This window comes from Vombatus ursinus, unplaced genomic scaffold (assembly GCF_900497805.2).
Source record: "Vombatus ursinus unplaced genomic scaffold, bare-nosed wombat genome assembly UNPS02000582.1, whole genome shotgun sequence".
Taxonomy (NCBI): Eukaryota; Metazoa; Chordata; class Mammalia; order Diprotodontia; family Vombatidae; genus Vombatus; species Vombatus ursinus.
This window is the reverse complement of record NW_020940360.1, coordinates 22,797,553-22,816,367: the sequence shown is the minus strand read 5'-3', so window position 1 is coordinate 22,816,367 and position 18,815 is coordinate 22,797,553.

The window sequence follows — 18,815 nt, the reverse complement described above, 5'->3', positions numbered from 1 at the left end:
ATACTGGGAGCTAGGTGCTGTTGTTATCCACATCTTACAGTTGAGAAAACTGTAAAATAGGAAAGGTTAAGTGTCTCAAGTTTCTGTGGTCCTATTTGAACTCAAGTCTTCCTGAGTTCTATCCACTGGCCCAGAGTTGTATTCATTGCATCACTTAGCTGACTCTTATTAATGTTTTAATTATTTTGCCCTCTCAATAAATTCATTTGCACTTTTATCATAAATAACTAAGATCCATCTTCGTTTCATGATACTCCCTTCTTGGAATTATTCTCCAACTATACTATATTGATAGTTCTTTCTTTATCTCATCTTATCCTCTCCCACCCCACCTCCCCTGCATTCATAGTAACTGCCCACCCCCCACCAAATCAGAAATGAGCTCTTTCCTCAGCTTTGAATATTCAAATCCTTGGTGTTTGGTTGTTTTTTGTTTTTGTTTTTTACAAGCACTTCCTGTGATACTTCTTCCATGAAATAATCTCTGGTTACTTAATTCAAATTGAAATGGATTTATCCTTCCTCAAATTTTCTTGGAGCACATTGTCTGAATTTCTTATTTGCTGCATCATTTTCTACCTTGTATTATATCTATTTGTGGAAATGCCATATTATCCTCTCTTTAACTATAAGCTTATTCAAGAGAGAAGGCCTATTGGTTGTCATCTCTGTATGTATCCACAGCTATTATCTTAATGGTTTGCACATAGTAATCATTTAATAAATGTTGGTTGAATTAATTTTTCAGTAAAAATAATAATTAAAAAACCACTTACCTATAGAGAGAAGAAATTAGCAAAAGCCCAATAGAATATCCTACTTGTTCTCATGCCTCAATTTGGTCTCAAGAAAGACACAAAAAATGACTTTACATGTACCATTGCCAGGATTTCAAATTTCAATCTCATAAAATATTTATTAAATACTTACTATGTGTAAGACGCTGTGATATGTGTCTTGTGATATAAAGATAAACCAGATAGTCCCTACCCTCAAGGAACTTATGTTCTACTGGGGGATACAACAAGTACACAGAGAAGGAAATTAAATATCATTTGAACAGGTAAAGAATATTAACAACTGAGAAAATCAAGAAAGAATTTACACAGGAGGTGACCCCTAGCATGAACACTGAAGGAAGCCAGGAATTCTATGAGGTATAGGAAAGAGCATATTCCAGAGACAGTAAAGAGCCTGTAAGAAGCCAGGAAATGAAATGTTGAGTTTGGAGAAGAGTTAGTAGGCCAGTTCTGACTGACTCATAGTTTGTGAAGAGGATTAATATTAAATAAGTCTATAAAGGTAGGTGGAAACCAGATGGTAAAAGAATTTAAACACAAGGCTGAAATGTTTGTTTGTTTGATTTTTATCCTAGAGGCAATATGGCAAGGAAGTTACATGGTCTGACCTGAATTTTAGGAATATTAATTTAGCATATGTGCATAAAGGATAGATTAGAGAAGGAGATTATGAAGTGGGATGTACCAATAAGAAGGTTGTTACAATAATCCAGTAAGAGGTGATAAGATTGTGGTTGTGTGGGGGAAGAAAAGGGAAAAGATGGGCCAAATATCATGGAGGTAGAACCAACAAAATTTATCAACTGATTAGAAATGGAAGAAAGGAAACATCAAGGATGATTCTAAGGTTAAGAACATAGGAGACTAGAAAGATAACGATGTCCTTAAAAGAAATAGGGAAGTATGAGATACGGGTAGATTTAAGGGAGAAGAGAAATTTCTTTTTGTAAATGTTGGGTTAGTAATGCCCATGGTACATACATCATCATCATTGTCATCATCATTATCAATAAGCATTTGTTAAATACCTAATATATTCCAGGCACTGTGCTAAGCATCAAGGATTCAAAGAAAGGCAAAAAAAATAGTCACTGCCCTCAAAGAGCTCACATTCTAAGGGAGGAGACAATGTATACACAACTATGTGTTTATTGGATATACACAATATAAATTGGAGGTAATCTCAGAGGAAAGGCATTAATAGTGGGGGTGGGAGGAAGGCTTCTTTTACAAGGTGGAATTTGAGTTAAGTCTTAAAGGAAGCCAAGGAATACAGGAGGTGGAGGTAAGGGGGGGGGAGAATTTCAGGCATAGAGGACAACCAGTTAAAACAAGGAGTCAGAAAACAGAGTGTCTTGTGTGAAGAACAGTAAGAAGACCTATGTCACTAGAATGAAGAAGATATAAAAGAAAATGGCTTGTTAGAATATTGGGGGGGGGGGAGTAGGAAGAGATGAAGCTGTGAAGGGCTTTCAAATCCAAAGAACTTTATATTTGATATGGGAGGTTATAGAGTGCCACCAGATCTTATCAGAGGTGACATGGTCAGACCTGTGCTTAGGAAGATAGCTTGGCAACTGAGTAAAAGATAGATTGTAGTAGAAAGAGATGAGGCAAAGAGATCAAAAAGCAGGCTATTGTAATTGTCCAGGCATAAAGGGATGAAGACTTGTACCAGGGCAGTAGTAGTGTCAAGGTAGAGAAGGGGGTTTATAGGAGAAATATCACAATGGTAGTATTGATAGAACTTGGCAATAAAATGGAGAAGTGGTGGAGGGAAGAGAGAAAAATTAAAGAGCTTAGGATTACATCTAGATTGTGATCATGGGCAACTGTGAGGATGGTGGTAACAGTAATAGGGAAGTTAGAAAAAGGGAAGAGTTTGAGGGGAAAGATAATGACTTTTAGACATGTTGAGTTTAAGGCATCTATGGAATATGCATTTCAAGCTATTCAAGAGGCAATTGGTGCTATGAAGTTGAAGGACAGTAGAGTCGTTAAAGCTAGATAAATAGATCCGAGAATCATTTTCAGAGAAAAGACAGTTCAATTAGTGGGAGCTGATGAGATCATCAAGCAAATAGTATAGAGGGAGAAGAGAAGATGGCCCATGACAGATCCTTGGGAGTCATCAGCAGTTAGTGGCCATGACCTGGATGAAGATTCAGCAAATCCAGGTAAAAATATCTGACAAGCAATTGGATAAAGTACTCTTTTTGATGAAGACTTTAGGACACTGGGCCTGGGAGACCCAGTCTGAGTGCTGCCATTCCTAGATTTAACACTGCTACTTCCTGTCACTTTCAGAGTCCAAACTGGGTTTCTGATCACCATGAGGCTTGCTCAGAAACACTTTCTATATTTGCATAACAGTCTGGCAGGTTATATGTGTCTTTGGTCACAATGGGAAGCTTCTGGCTTATTCATCTACACTGGTTTTACAGGTACATTTTGCCATTACCAATGAATTTTTCCTTTGTCTATGCTTATGGGCTTCTGAATTACAAAATTAAGTTCTAGGGTAGAAAAAGTCACTCTAGTTTCTCATCGGGTTTCTTAATTATTAGTTGATTGGGCTCAGTTTTTTTTTTTAAATAGTATTTTATTTTTCCCAATTGTGTGTCAGGACAATTTTTAGCATGCATTTTTATAAGATTTTGAGTTCCAAATTTTCCTCCCTTCCTCCCCTCCCCTCTCCCTAAAATATCAGGCCATTTGATATAGATTATATATGTGCAATTATGTAAAACATATTTCCATATTAGTCACAGTTGTGAAAGAAACAGATCAAAAGAGAAAAAAAACACCAAAAAAATAAAGTAAGTGAAAAAAAAAGTATGTTTTTATCTGGATTCAAAGTCCATCAGTTCTTTATCTGGATGTGGATAATGTTTTCCATCTTTGTACTTGTGTTGCTGCAAAGAGCTAAGTCATTCATAGTTGATCATCATACAATATTGCTGATACTGTGTACAATGTTTTCCTGGTTTTGCTCACTTCACTGGCACCAGTACATGTTAGTCTTTCCAGGTTTTTCTGAAGTCTGCCTGCTCATCATTTCTTCACTGTCCTTGAATTTCTTGATTGCCACAATTTCATGTGTTTCCCCCTAGTCTTGACTGGAGGAGAACTTGAGGTTAGAACTTGAGGAGAACTTCTTTTTCAGGCAGCATAGTGGCCCTATGCTACTGAAACCAATCATCTTGGTGACAGAAATTTAGTGTGGACACCCAATCAGCTGTAACTCTTCAAAACTCCCCAAACTCAAGCAATCTGCCAGCTTCAGTTTCCCCAACATGAGGATCTACAGCTGTGCACCACTAGGTCCAGCTTCAATGACATATATAATGAAAGAATAGTGTACACTTACTACTATGCAGTAGTAACATCTCTACTTTTCTCAACACAAGCTGGTTTCTGCTGAAAATACTGTCAGAAGTCATTAATGACCTCGTAATTGCCAAATTCAATGGCTCATTTTTAGTCTTCAATTTCCCTCTTCTTTCTTGATATTCTGTCATCACTTAGCTTCTATATAATTTGGTGCTTGAAACTGAATTAAAAACCATCTATTAAGCACCCACTGTGTGAAAGGTACAATGGAGATACAATGACAAAAAAATGTAACCATTGGTGCTATTAGAAGACAAGCAAATGGCAATGAAGAGCTGGAGCCCAGGAAAGAATTGACAAAATAGCGTCTCTGACTACTAACTGCTTTGAAAATTATTTCTCATTATTGCAAGATGCCTGTCAGACAGAAATTTTATTTACTCCCTTCTCATCTCTCATTCCCAGAAATAACAACTCTCTGGATAATATAAATGAATAAACATTTCCAGAATTTAACATGTAATATCAAAAGTCCTACAATGAAGATGTAGCCAGTAGTGTAACTGACTTCAGTTGACAAAAGCAATCTGTCCTTAGGAGATGTGTAGTTCCTCCTCAAAATCAGGAATGAGGGGTAGAATATATGTATTCTGATGTATTAGAGATCTTATGAACATGGTTAATCTCTCTAACATCCAGCACAAATCACAACCCACCCATGATTTCTGATTTTGTTCATTTCCTTATGTTAATATTTCTTAAAGAATATGAACTTTGATACATTACAGGCATACATTATTTTATTGCACTTCACAGATATTGCCTTTTTTTTTTTTTACAAATTGAAGGTTTGTGGCAATCTTGCCTTACACAAGTCTATTGGTGCCATTTTTCCAACAGCATTTGCTCACATTATGTCTCTGTGTCATATTTTGATGTTTTTCACAACATTTCAAACTTTTTCATTTTTATTATTATATCTGTCATAGTGATCTGTGATTAGTGATCTTTGATGTTATTACTGTAATGGATTTGGGGCACCACAAACGACACCCACAAAAAGACTGCAAACTTAATAAATGTGTGTATTCTGACTGTTCCACTGACCAACCATTCCCATCTCACTTCCTCTACTCCAGCCACCCTATTCTCTGAGATGCAACAATATTAAAGAATATTACATAAAGTTAGTTGATAAAACAGCAGCATAGGATTGACTCCAATTTTGAAAAAAGTTCTACAGTGGGTAAAATGCTATAAAAAAAAAAGCATCACATGCCATAGAGAACTCTTTTGTGAAAGGAAGAGTCAATCAATATTGCAAACTTCATTGTTGTCTTGTTTTAAGAAATTGCAACAGCCACTCCAACCTTCAGCAACCACCACCTTGATCAGTCAGCAGCTATCAACATCAAGGCAAGATCCTCCCCCAGAAAAAGATTACAGCTTGCTAAAGGCTCAGGTGATAGCATTTTTTTTCACCACAAAGTAATTTTTAATTAAGGAATGTACAGTTTTTAGACATAATACTATTGCACACTTAATAGATTATAGTATAGTATAAACATAAGTTCTATATGTACTGGGAAACCAAAAAAGTCAGATGAATCGCTTTATTGTGATAATTTCTTTAGTGTGATGGTCTGGAACTGAACTCACAATATCTCTGACGTATGCCTATTCAGTCTTTCCTCTGATTCTTTTAATACTTTATAGATACAAAAGCAGCCTTTGGTCTCTCCTGTTATCCCTCAATCATGCTATAACTGGCCCACTTCCTTTTCTGGTCATAGGGAACCACTGGGGTTTTCTGGTTATCTGATCACATATTTCTTTTTTTGATGACTTTTCTGATATTTCTTGCAATTAAGTAACAGTCAATAATAAGCTGAGATCTACTTGTACCAACCAAGAATTTTTTTCATTAACTTGTCCTTTGACCTATTTTTATGTCCAAATGGAAAAGTGATTCTCTATCAATGGCATAATACCCTAGATGCTTCTGTTGAAAGATAACATTGTACTGATTATATTAAATCCTAGGTTAATATAGGGGGCCTTTACAGAGAAATCTAAGAGATTGGCTTAGACATTCATAAGGAAAAACAAAGTGGATGCAAGACACCCTGTTCACCCTATGACATACAATGGTTTTGGTAGTCAATTGATTTTGTCTATCAACACACACACATACAAATATGTGCACACATGTGTATATGTATGTGTGTATATGTTTATATTACACACATATTCATAATTGGACAATTAGCTAGTTCCAGAATTCAATGGGAAGAGAAAGGAGAATAACAGGATGATCTGAATATGGAAAAATTGACAGGTTTTTCAGTGATCCTAAGCCACTCCCTGACAAAAAAAAACAACCAACAAAAAATTCAACCTTTTTTTAACACTATTATTCTCCCAGTGATGTATAGATACTAAATGTTTGCAGATCTAAAAATATTATAAACCAGGAATTAAAAAATTGAAGTGGGGAAAAAATGCCATTAAAGAAATGAGCAAAAAAGATGGGATAGTCACATCATGTAAATGACAAAAAATTATTGGACAGCCCAATTCTGTTCTGTTCTGTTGTTATCTTTGCAATGTCAAAAGATATTATGGAAAGTTACCAGCACATTGAGGGTATCCCCAACAGTGAATCTATGGGACAACGTGGTCAAGATTCACATAGAACATGCAGTCATGGATAGATTGTGACCTTCACCATTGACTGAAATACCCACATCTCTAAGATCACAGATTGATGAAAGTATATAAGATGCTATATGGCTGAAAATACTGGAACACTGAAACCTAGTTGTTAAATATGTGAATGAATATAATATGTTGTTTATGTTATTAGATCATTCTTCCAGAAAATAATCTGTACTTTTCCATTTGAAAAAAAAAAAAAACCTCCCTGAATCTTAGACCGAATCATGTTCATCTGAAGCCTATGCCTTCTTTGTAACAGCACATACAGCTACAGAAAGGAGAAAGATATGATAGAGTTGTTTTATAATCATAACAAAGCATTCCCTTCTCTTCATTAGCCTGGAGCTATAGTCTGGGCTCATTCCAACACAAAAGCCATTATAAAGCAGTTTTCAGAAGACCCTTGCCAACAGGAGAATTTTCTTCATTAGCTTTGTATACTCACATATTAAGTATATAGACCCAGGAATTTAAGGAGTTAAAATCATTTCTGATAGCCTCCTGGCAGAATTGAGATGAGCCAGATTCCACAGGGGTGTACACTCCAAGGATATCTAGAAGCCATTTGACAAAAAATTACCATCTCCAGCCTCGGTCTATTCAGGCACACAAGCAATACCGAGATTTTTTTTTTAAACCTCTGACTGTATTGTCAAGAGAATCAAGTCTATTAAGTACAGCTTTGTTCTGTTTCAAGATTTCATCAAAGATAGCATCATACCCTGAAACTGGGTTTTCTATATCAGAAACTCTAACTCTTCTGTAATTTGTTTGTGTTAGCCTCAGTTTTCATTTCAAGTGGGACAAACGATTCTGACAAGGTGTTGACTTTTTATGAAGCTTTTATTCAAACCTCGTATAATTGCCAAGTTCAAAACGAGTGCTTTAAATCAGCCAAATAAAAAAAATTCTATTTTAAATCCCACTCCCCCAAATGTACTACCCCACTGCCAAGTGGCCTCTTCTCTGTCTTTTCCCGAGGTAGTGACCTCTGTTTAATGTGACAGAAGTGATGATTGACCATCCCTCACAGCTAGGAGAGGGATGGAAAGGAAATTTCAATGGTAATATAAGGTGAGTTTCCAATGTGGCCAAGATGAAGTGTGCAGAAACTATAAAGAGTATGAGAGGCAGCATGGTATAATGGAAAGAGTAGTGTCTCTGGAGTCAGAGGACCTGAGTTCAATTTCTACTTCTATTACTGATAGGACTTTGGGCAAATAACCTCCCTGGGTTTCAGGGTCCTCATCTGTAAAATGGAGTGTTTTCTGATATTCCTTCTGCATCTTGATCTTTGATACTATGACCAAAGGTTTTTTTTTTTCATTTTTTTGTTTGTTTACAGAAATGGGGAAAACAAAATCAATCATTCTATATGTATTGGGCATCCATTACATAACAGCACTGCTTCTGAGCTCATGCAGTCATTCAGTTATGTCCTACTCTTTGTAACTCAAGGGCCATATTGTCCATGGGGTTTTATTGGTGAAGATACTGGAGTGGATTGCATTTCCTTTTCTAGTGGATTAGGGCAAACATAAGTTAAGTGCCCAGGGTCACAAAGCTAGCAAGTGTCTGAGGCCAGAGGTAAACCTGAGTCATCCTGACTCAAGGCCTAGCACTCTGTCTACTGAGCCATCTAGCTGCAATTCTCCCTCTAACATTCAGTGTTCATGGCTATCCCAGCCTATGAGAGTCAGGTATCCTAGTTCCCTGGAAGCCAGAGTATATCATAAAGGTAGTTATTTTAACCCACAACATCAGACAGTATGGATACACATTTGTATTAATACTACCTATTATGCTAATAACATCCTTAAACGTGGCTTTTCTAGGCTGACCCTCATGCATGGAATGGACTCCTACATACTTCTACCTCATAGAATCCCTAGTTTCCTTCAAAACTCAGTTCAAAAATTATCTTTTACATGAAGCCTTCCCTAATTCTCAAAAACTACTAGTGCCTTCCCCACTCTCCTCTACCATTGTTATTCAGTCATTTTTCAGTCATGTCTGACTTTTCATGACCCCATTTGGGTTTTTCTTTTGCAGAAATACTGGAGGGGTTTGCCATTTCACTCTCCAGCCCATTTTACAGATGAGGAAACTGACTTGCCCAGACTCACATAGCTAGTAAGTGTCTGAAGGCAGAAAGATCAGTCTTCCTGACTCCAGGCCTGGCACTCTGTCCACTGTGCCACCTAGCTATCTCAATTACCATTTACCATTACCCAATTACAATTGCCATGTAATTATTATGTGATATACTTGCATGTATGCATATTGTCTCCCATGACAGAATACAAGCTCTTTGAGAGCATGAACTGTTTCATTTTCATGTTTGCATTTCCAGAGTACAGGCTTAATAAATTGCCAAGGACTGACCAACGGACTGAGGGAGGAAAGAAAATAAAGAGACGAAAAGGCAAAGATCAGCCCCAGTAGCTGGTCACTGTATCCTTACACCCACCCTGTGAGGTCAATAAGCACAGTGGTTTCTCTGTTTCTTTGTTTGTTTGATTGATTATTTGGCTGTTCTTTTTAAAGTAGGTCTCCCTATCTCACCTAAGCTGGAGACGTAGCAGTCAGTCATAGGCCCAATACCCATACCTGATTGGTAAGGAAACTTTAACCTGCTCCATTTTTCTCAACTAACCTGTTTCAACCCTTCTCAAGTAGCCTATTGGCCTTCCACCACTAGGGTTCACCATATTAGTGCCAGACACTGCAGGTACCCAATTGGCTTTAACCCTACAGTCACCCGGAACTCCTGAACTCAAGCAATCCACTAGCTTCAGTATCCACCAGTAGCAGGGTATTACAAGTATGAGCCCTGAAGCTTGTGGAAACACAATGCTCTTTCCATAATACTGCCTCTCACTTTCTTCAGAAAACCATACTGCATCCTAAAGGGAAGTGTGCTGTGTTGAAGTCTTCATTCTGCTCTCCTCAACCAGTCCAGTAAATTATATCTGCTTGCTACAAAGGGGAAACCTATTTGTGTTCATCCTTTGCTCCCACATGGGCTTGATGCTATCATTGCTCCCTTTACCAAGATGGGTTAAACTAGAAAAGTGGACACTTTTATTTTAAATGTAAGGGCTGTTTTTAAATTTTATTTTAGGTTTATTCATTTGAATTCTACAACAAACAAAAATAAGCAGAAAATTAATGCCAAAGATAAGTATATACACACACATACACAAAAAAAGAAAAAGAAAAAGCCACCTACCCTTTTTGAGTATACTCCATTCCATGTTAATTGGGGAAGATAGGTAGTAAAATTATTTCAAAACATAGATTCCTATATTCCACTAGATAATGTTTGTAAAAAGCACTTATCACAGTGCCTGGCACCAGTGCCTGGTAGGAGCTATATAAATGCTTATTCCCTCTACCTCCGCCCTTTATTTTATAATCTGGTAATGTTAAAGTAGGAGGCATGTTCTGTTCCTTTCCATATTACAAGAGAGGCAGAAATAAACTCCACATACTCCTTCAGTGTAGTTACAAAAAGTAATTAAATTGTGACTAATAATTTTATAGTTTTGTTTGCTTCCTCAAGAGGAACAAGGAAGCATGTGTAGCCCCTTTTTATAGGATCCTACTGAGATCAGAAAGGAATAATTATTCATTGACTAAGGCACTGTAAATCTTCTGCACCCTAAGTGTAATTTATTGAGCTATGAAACCATGGTACAATCAGATTTCTGCTCCTGCTCTTTCCCACACAAAGAGAAAATTAGAGATGCACACTTGGAAACACAGACTCAGGATCTAGGAATACTTTATATTTATTTTAGATTATGTATAGCCTAAAATAAATTCAACATATGGTACTTTGATTTCCTTTTGAACTTAATTTTTGTTTGGGTTCCCCTGAAATGTGAGGGGGTGGGCAGAAGAAAGAGGAAAGGGAGAAAGTCTGAGCATGCTTACTAAGGGCAGATTCACCAAGAGTTAAGTAGTGTGAGTTACCAAGAAGTAGAAAAAGATGAAAAGAAGTCGTGGATGAAGGATGATACACATATGGATAAGGCCAATGTTAATTTAAGGGAACAATAACATTTATTAAAGACCTACATTGTGTGGGTATTATACACCTTGTTTTTTTTTTTAATATATTGGTGAAGTTGACTAGATATCTTAGGGGGAGGCAAAGGAGGGCTTCCTAAATATTTTTTAACTCCTTGTTTAGAGACCATTAGGAACTCAAGGTGAATTTCCTGGGTTTTTCCTATACCTTCTATATTTTATATTGAAAGGAATGTGAATAAAACTGAAAGAAAGAATTATTTAGATTTTTACTATGAGATACAGATTGGCACAATGGAAAGGTCTTTCAATTTGAATCCAAAGACCTGGGTTCAAATCCTTGGATTTGCTTTTAATCAGGTAGATGGCCATAGGCAAGTCATTTCACCTTTTAGGCCTCAGTTTCTTCATTTAAAATGTAATCTAGGGCTCACCAATGATATATTACTGACATGTAACAGATCGTCTCCTGGAGCTAACCCCCAAAGGAGTTATTTTCTCTCTCCTTGGCTCATTGCTCCAACTTGAATTAATCCAGAAGTCTTCAAAATAAAACATAAGCATAGCACAGTGCTTGATCCATAGTAAGTACTTAATAAATGCTTATTGATTGATCTATTGATAATAGGTAATAGATAATCAATAAGCATTTATTAAGCACTTATTATTTCCCAAGCACTCTCCTAAACACTGGGGATACCAAAAGAGGCAAAATACAGGTTGTGCCCTCAAAGGCACAAGATTACAATCTAATGGGGAGATAACATGCAAACAAACATACATAAAGCAAGCTATATACAGGATAAACAGGAAATAATTGACAGAGGAAAGGTACTGAAATTAAGAAGGATTTTCTAAGGAAGGTTGTATTTTAGTTGGGACTAAAAGGAAGCCAGAGAGATCAGTGGAGGAGGGAGAACATTCCAGGGATAGGGGACAGCTTGGATGAATGCCCAAAGCCAAGAGAAACTGAGTGTCTTGTTTGTAGAATAGGCAGGAAGCCAGTGTACCTGAATCAAAGGGAGTAAGATGTAAGAAGACTGGAAACATCAGAAGGGGTTAGGTTATGAAGGGCTTTGAATGTCAAACAGAGCATTTTGTATTTGTTCTTGGAAGCAATAGGAAGCTACTGGAGTTTGCTGGGTAGAGAGGTGACGTGATCAGACTTGCACTTTATGAAAATCATTTGAGTGACTGAATGGAGGATGGATTGGAGTAGGGAAAGACTTGAGGCAGGCAGACTCACACTAACAAGCTAATGCAATAATCCAGGCATAAGGTTATGAAGGCCTGCACTAGAGTGGTGGCAGTGTCAGAAAAGAGAAGGGGAAGTATTTGAGAGATGTTTCAAAGATGAAATTGACAGGCATTGGCAACAGATTAGATATGGGGGTGTGGAGTGAGAGAAAGTGAGAAATCTAAGTTGACTCCTAGATTGTGAGCATGAGGTCCTGGGAGGATGGTGTCACCACCCCCCCCCCGTAGGAGTAATAGGAAAGGTAGGAGGAGGGAGAGTATTTAAGGGAAAAGATAATGATTCATGTTTTGGATAGAACAATTTTTGAGTATAAGATGTCTACTGGACATCCAGTTTGAGATTTCTGAAAGCAATTGGAAATGTCAGATTAAAAGTCAGCAGAGAAATTGGAGAAGTATAGGTAGATCTGAGAAATATCAGCATGGATATAGGAATTAAATCTATGAGATCTAAGATCATCAGTTGATGTAGTATAGAGGGAGAAGAGAACAGGACAGAATGCTGAGGGACACCTATAGTTAGAGGGTGTGATCTAGAGGATCCAGAGAAAACAGAGGAGTCATCCAATAAGTAGGAGGAAAACCAGGAGAGAGTGGTGACCTGAAAACCTAAAAAGAAGAGAATACAAAGGAAGACAGAATGATTGACAGTGTCAAAGGCTACAAAGAGATCAAGATAAATGAGAATTGAGAAAAGACCATTGGATTTGGCAACTAAGAGATGATTAGTAACTTTGGAGAGAGCAATTCCAGTGTAACAATAAGGTCAGAAGTCAGATTATAGGGGGTTAAGAAAGAGAATGAGAGGAAAGAAAATGGAAGCATCTATTCCTTTTCAAGGAATTTAGCTAAAAAAGGGCCCAACCTACCTATCCAATCATTTGCTACTGTTTCCCTGTATGAACCTCCTATATGAACCAGATTTTATTATCCCTCCAAATACATCTTTGGTATTTTTACCTTGATACCTTTGTACACACCATTCCTCTCATCTGAAACACTCTCCTCCTCTCAATCTTTCTAAATTTTACCTATATGTCAAAACCCAATTAAATTATTACATCCTCTGTGAAGTCTTGACATGTGCTATACAAACAGATATATGATGATGACAATAATGGTAACAATAACAATAATAACAACAAGATTTTACCAAGATCCAAGAGTGAAATCAAAAGGCCCTTGATGGGCATCATTCACATAAACTCAACCAACAAAACAAGTGTTGAAGAAGTGACAGAGTCATACAGATTTCTTTATGGAAATATAATGGTTTATGATGGTGATAACGGGATAAGATGATACACAATTTATAAGAAAGTTTATCCAGAAGGAACCCAGACTTAGTGATCAATGAAAATTATTCAAGGAAAAGGTAGAAACTATATAACACTTCATTGAAGGCTTCAAAAAATTAACATTATTAAATACTTAGCAAGATATAAAACTTGGTGACTAGAATCACACATCAGAAGCTGACTATCTTCCATTGACAAATGAAAATTCCCCATGGGACAAACGCAGTACTTGAAATATTCTTGAAAATTTTACTAGCAAATAATACTGGAACTGTACTATTATCAAATATCAAACTGTTGCCAATAATCACTCAAATACTGATTCATAAAAACTCAAGAACTTTTTAATAGATTTTGTCACAATATATTCTTATAGTCGCCATGCTAAATGGAATGAAAAATCATCAAAATATGAAATCTAGCAAGAAATCAAAATCACATAGAAACAGGGTGAATTTATTCATTACTTCTACCATGCTGTCTACTACTCGAGTTATATTGAGAATGTAGTGAGTCTACATGGAGATGAGTTAACCTTTTAATACTTTTACTCATATACCAAAATAGAGTTATTTTATCCATTTATGCAATAGTCTGTAGAACTTTAATATAAGAAATAGTAGGTTAGTAACTTGTCCTAGGACTTTTTCTATCTGAATGCCATCAAAAGGATGAGGATGAGATAATGATGACAAATAGCTGACTAATACAGACAGCATTATTCTCATTTTATACATTAGGAAATTAAGCCTTAACTAAGATATTAAGCAATTCATCCATACTACAGGTCTAGTAAGTGCCAGAGCTAGTAATGGATCACATTTATATAGTATTTTTCAATTTACAAAGTATTTTCCTTACAACAACCCTGTGAAATAGGCAGTGGGAACATTATCACATTCATTTTACAGATGAGTAAATTGAGGTTCAGGCAGCTAGGTGGTACAGTGGATACAGTTCTGGGCCTGGAGTGAGGAAGACTCATCTTCCTGATGAGTTTAAATCCAGCCTCAGACACTTACTAGCTCTGTGACACTGGGCAAGTCACTTGACCCTGGTTGCCTCAGTTCCTCATCTATTAAATGAGTTGGAGAAAGAAATGGCAAACCCTCCAGTATCTTTGCCAAGAAAACTCCAAAGGGGGTCACAAAGAGTAGGACACAACTGAAACAACTGAACAACAACAACAAATTGAGGTTCAAAGGATTTAAATTACATGCCCACAGTCACATGACTAGTAAGTGGTCCAGGCTACATTCAAAGCATTCTTTGGACTCTAGGCCAAAAAGCCTTTCTACCATGTCATGATGCTTTTCCATCTCTTTATTTGTATGTCTCTAATTAGATTATCAAGCACTTAACCTCCCTGAGCTTCAGTTGTCTTGTACTTACTTGTATCTCTTACTTGGTATCAGTGTAAGGCTGGTGCCACTTATTTGAATCTTCTTCAAGTACCTCTCACTGGTATTTGTTATCTTTGACAGAATTAGCACAAGAAAAATATTTGTTGATTGGCTGATGTAAGCCCTAAAAAGGGATGGGTGGGGGCAGATGGTTAGCATCCTACATTGTTTCTAATACAAGCACTATCTAGAGGCACTCCTCAATGTTTCCCCTACCCAATGGAAGTATGGCAGAATAATAACTGCCATTTTGCTTGTCCAAGATCACTAGCCAAGGGAGTTCTCTTTTTTATCATGCCTAGCCTCCTACAGACATTGCTTAATAAAAATTAACTCATACTGATAACATAAGTAAGCTTTTTGCTTTGTTACCCTGATAGAAATAGCCCATTTGGTCCTTGGTGCTCTCCCTGAACACTAGCTTGAAAGTCTAGATTTAATTTGAATGCCAAGACATTGCCAAACAGAGATTAGTAAGACTCATTATTCATAAACAAAACTTCAACGGAGACTTCCCTTGTTAAAGGAAGTGAGCCAGATTCGTCACAGATGATTAGAGTTACAAATGGAAATGCTTTTGGCATCATGTTAAACCCTGCTGAGCAAAGTCAGTGAGAGGAGCACCAAGGAATTAACAACTACAAAACAAAACAAAACAAACAAACAAAAAAGATAACACCTCTTAAAGTTTGGTTTAAAAAATTAGAAGACTCTATCTTCAATGATGAATGTTATTAATTATATTTGTAATAGAACTAAATAGAAATATATCCCTGAATTGTAGCTTTGGAAGGTCCCCTGGACCTTACCCAGATGGATTGGCAACTGACACTAAGACATTTATCAACTGTGTGATACTGGGCAAGTCACTTAACCTTTCTGTCTCAGTTTCTTCATCTATAAAATGAGGAAGTTGGACTAGAAGACCTCTAAGGTTCCTTCCAGTTCTAAATTTATGACTCAGAATGTTTAGTCACGAAGGTATAGAATCTTAGAATAGAAAAAAATCTCAGAGATCATCCATCTGACACCCAAATGCATAAAGCCTGTGCACAACTACCCTCACAGATAGTCCTTAGGAATTTGAGAGTAGTCTTTACTTAAACACTAAAGTGAAAAGAGCGTTTGACTTTGAGGCAGAGGTACTTATTCTGACCCTGTAATTTCCTATATTACTTTGACCCTGTAATTTCCTATATTACTTATCCTCTCTGTAGTGTTTGCCACTACTGATTACCTATTACATCCTCCTAAATACTCTTTGTTCCTTGCGTCTTTGTGATACTGTTCTCTCCTGGTTGTCATCCTTCCTCAGTCTCCTTTGCAGGATCATCATTCATGCTCTGCCCCATACTTATGGGTGTATTTCAATGCTCTGCCCTCACCCTCTCTTTTTCTCTGTTCTCTTTCTCTCTCAGTGATCTCTTGAGCTCACACTAGTTCAACCATTATTTCTATGCAATTGACTCATAATTTACATATTCAAGCCCTCATCACACTCCTGCATCACCAGTTGACATCTTTACCTGGATGTCCCATAGACATTTAGAACTCAATACATCTAAAATGAAACAAATTATCTTTACTTTTAAAAGCACCTCTCCTCCAAACTTCTATATTTCTATCAAAAGGTCTACTAACCTATGGTCACTTACATTTGCAACTTGAGAGTCATCTTTGAATCTCCACTTTCCCTCATCCTCCACATCCAATCATTTACCAAGTCATATTAAGTTCTCTCTCCCTCCACAACATGTCTCCAACAAGTATCTTTCTCTGTATTCACATAGCCATCATCTCATTTTGGACCTCGTCACCTCTGCTCTAGACTATTATAACAACCTCCTTGCTGTATTCCAATTTTTGGTCTCTTTCCTCTCCAATTCAGCCTCCACACAGTTGTCAAAGTAATCTTCCCAAAGCACAAATTTGACTGTGCCACTAGTTGATCAAAAACTTTCCTGAGACCCTACATTAACATCCTTCATAACCTGACCTCAGACTATGTTTCCAGGCTTACAAACTCAATGTTCCAACCAAACTGGTCTACTGATGCTGCCCTGAACTCAACCTTCCATTTGTTTTGGCCTCCATTTCTCTGCATACCCTGTACCTTATCAATAGCCTTCCTAAAATAAGGTGTCCCAAAATGAACACAACACCTCAGATGTGATCTGATGAGGGTAGCAAACAGCAGGACTATCTTCTCCTAATTCATAAAAGATATGGTTCTTTTACTGAAGCCCATATCACATTGGAAGTCATTGAAAAAGGACAGCAGGTTTAGGAGCCAAGAAGACCTGAATCCAATTTGGAGTTCTGAAAAATATTGACTGTGTGATTTTGAACAAGGCACTTAAATTCACAGTGCTTGAGGCAATTATTGTTCCTTATCCTATTACATATAAGCCTTACAACCACCCTATGAAACAGATACTATAGCTATCATTAACTTCATTTTACAGATGAGGAAACTGAAGCTCAAAAAATTTTAATTACTTGCCAGTTTTCATATAGCATGTTTTGCTTTTTGGTCTAGACCTGTGATTTATTCAGTATAGGGTGTTCCAGGTGTAAAAACTACCTCCATCCATGCACATCAGCAACTTTTCAGTAAACTGTAGCCCTGAAGAAAGAGTTGCCAGGAACACCAAGACATTATATACTTGACATGTCTATAGTCATATAACTAGTAAGCATCAAAGGCAGAATTTGGACCCAGGTTTCCCCAACTTTATGACCAACACAGCTACCTACTTGTCCTCCATGAAAAGATTACATAGATACATAAGTATTGCCAGGTGAGAGATTACCTGTAATGAGTAACATAAGCTCCTGGAGGGCACAGACAATTTCATTTTATCTCTGCATCATCATCACATGGCATAATAGTTGGAACATAGTTGTTTGTTGAATTGAATCAAAGGGTCAGAGGAGGAAAAGCTCAGTAATGTTGGTTGGTGAAAATATGCTAAGGATAAGTAAGGTGTTTATTTGTCAATCAAATAAAAATGCTCTCATTCATTCAATATTCTTTTCATGGGGTATGTATCTAGAAAATGATGGAGAACTACATTAAAACCTGCCCAACCTGTTGACTACTATCCATCTCTGCAACTCATCTGGGCAAAAACAATATTGACAAAAAGAATTTCAAAAAAAATATTGTTCAGGATTGGGAAGTCTTAGGAAAAAATCCGAAGAATTAAGGGGCACAAGTGGTATTTTCTTTGCCTCAAAATTATTTTGCATTTATAGATGCATATATTTAATATTTATTTATCTTCATATGACAGGTAGTTTGGTATAGTGAACAAGGAGACAGTCCCAGAGTCAGATTTCAAATCTAGCCTCTGAAATACGTTGGTTGGTCCTAGGCTAATCACACGTATACGCTCAGCTCCCCAGAAAACTCTTTAAGATTCTAAGTTGTACAACAAATGTCAAACCACACAACAGTTTGCCCAACAAACTTTCCTCACCAGGAGAAACTGGTTCTCCTTACCCTCAACTTCTCCTCCCCACCCCACCCACTCAACCTTAACTGTGTCCATGTTATTTTCTGTAAGGAGGTTGTAAGCTCCTTGAATCCAGGAACTATTTCATTTGGTTTTTGTATGTTCAATACCTTGCACATAGTAGGTGTTTAATAAATGCTTGCTGAATTGATGACATTATTTGAAAGACTATTTAGTAGAAGAGGACTTGTGTATTTGGCTGCAGAAGGTAGAACTAATACAAATGGACATGTCAAATAGAGAAAAGTTTAGGCTTGATATAATCAAATCATGGTACACTAGAAATACTGTCATCTGAAACCATGGGTTCAGATCTCACTGAAATGTTTATTATCTGTATGACCTTAGCCAAGTAACTTAACCGCATGGATCTCAGTTTTCTTAACTATAATATGAGGGGACTGGACGACACAGTCTCATAGGTGCCTCCCAGTTCTAGATGTATGATGCTAT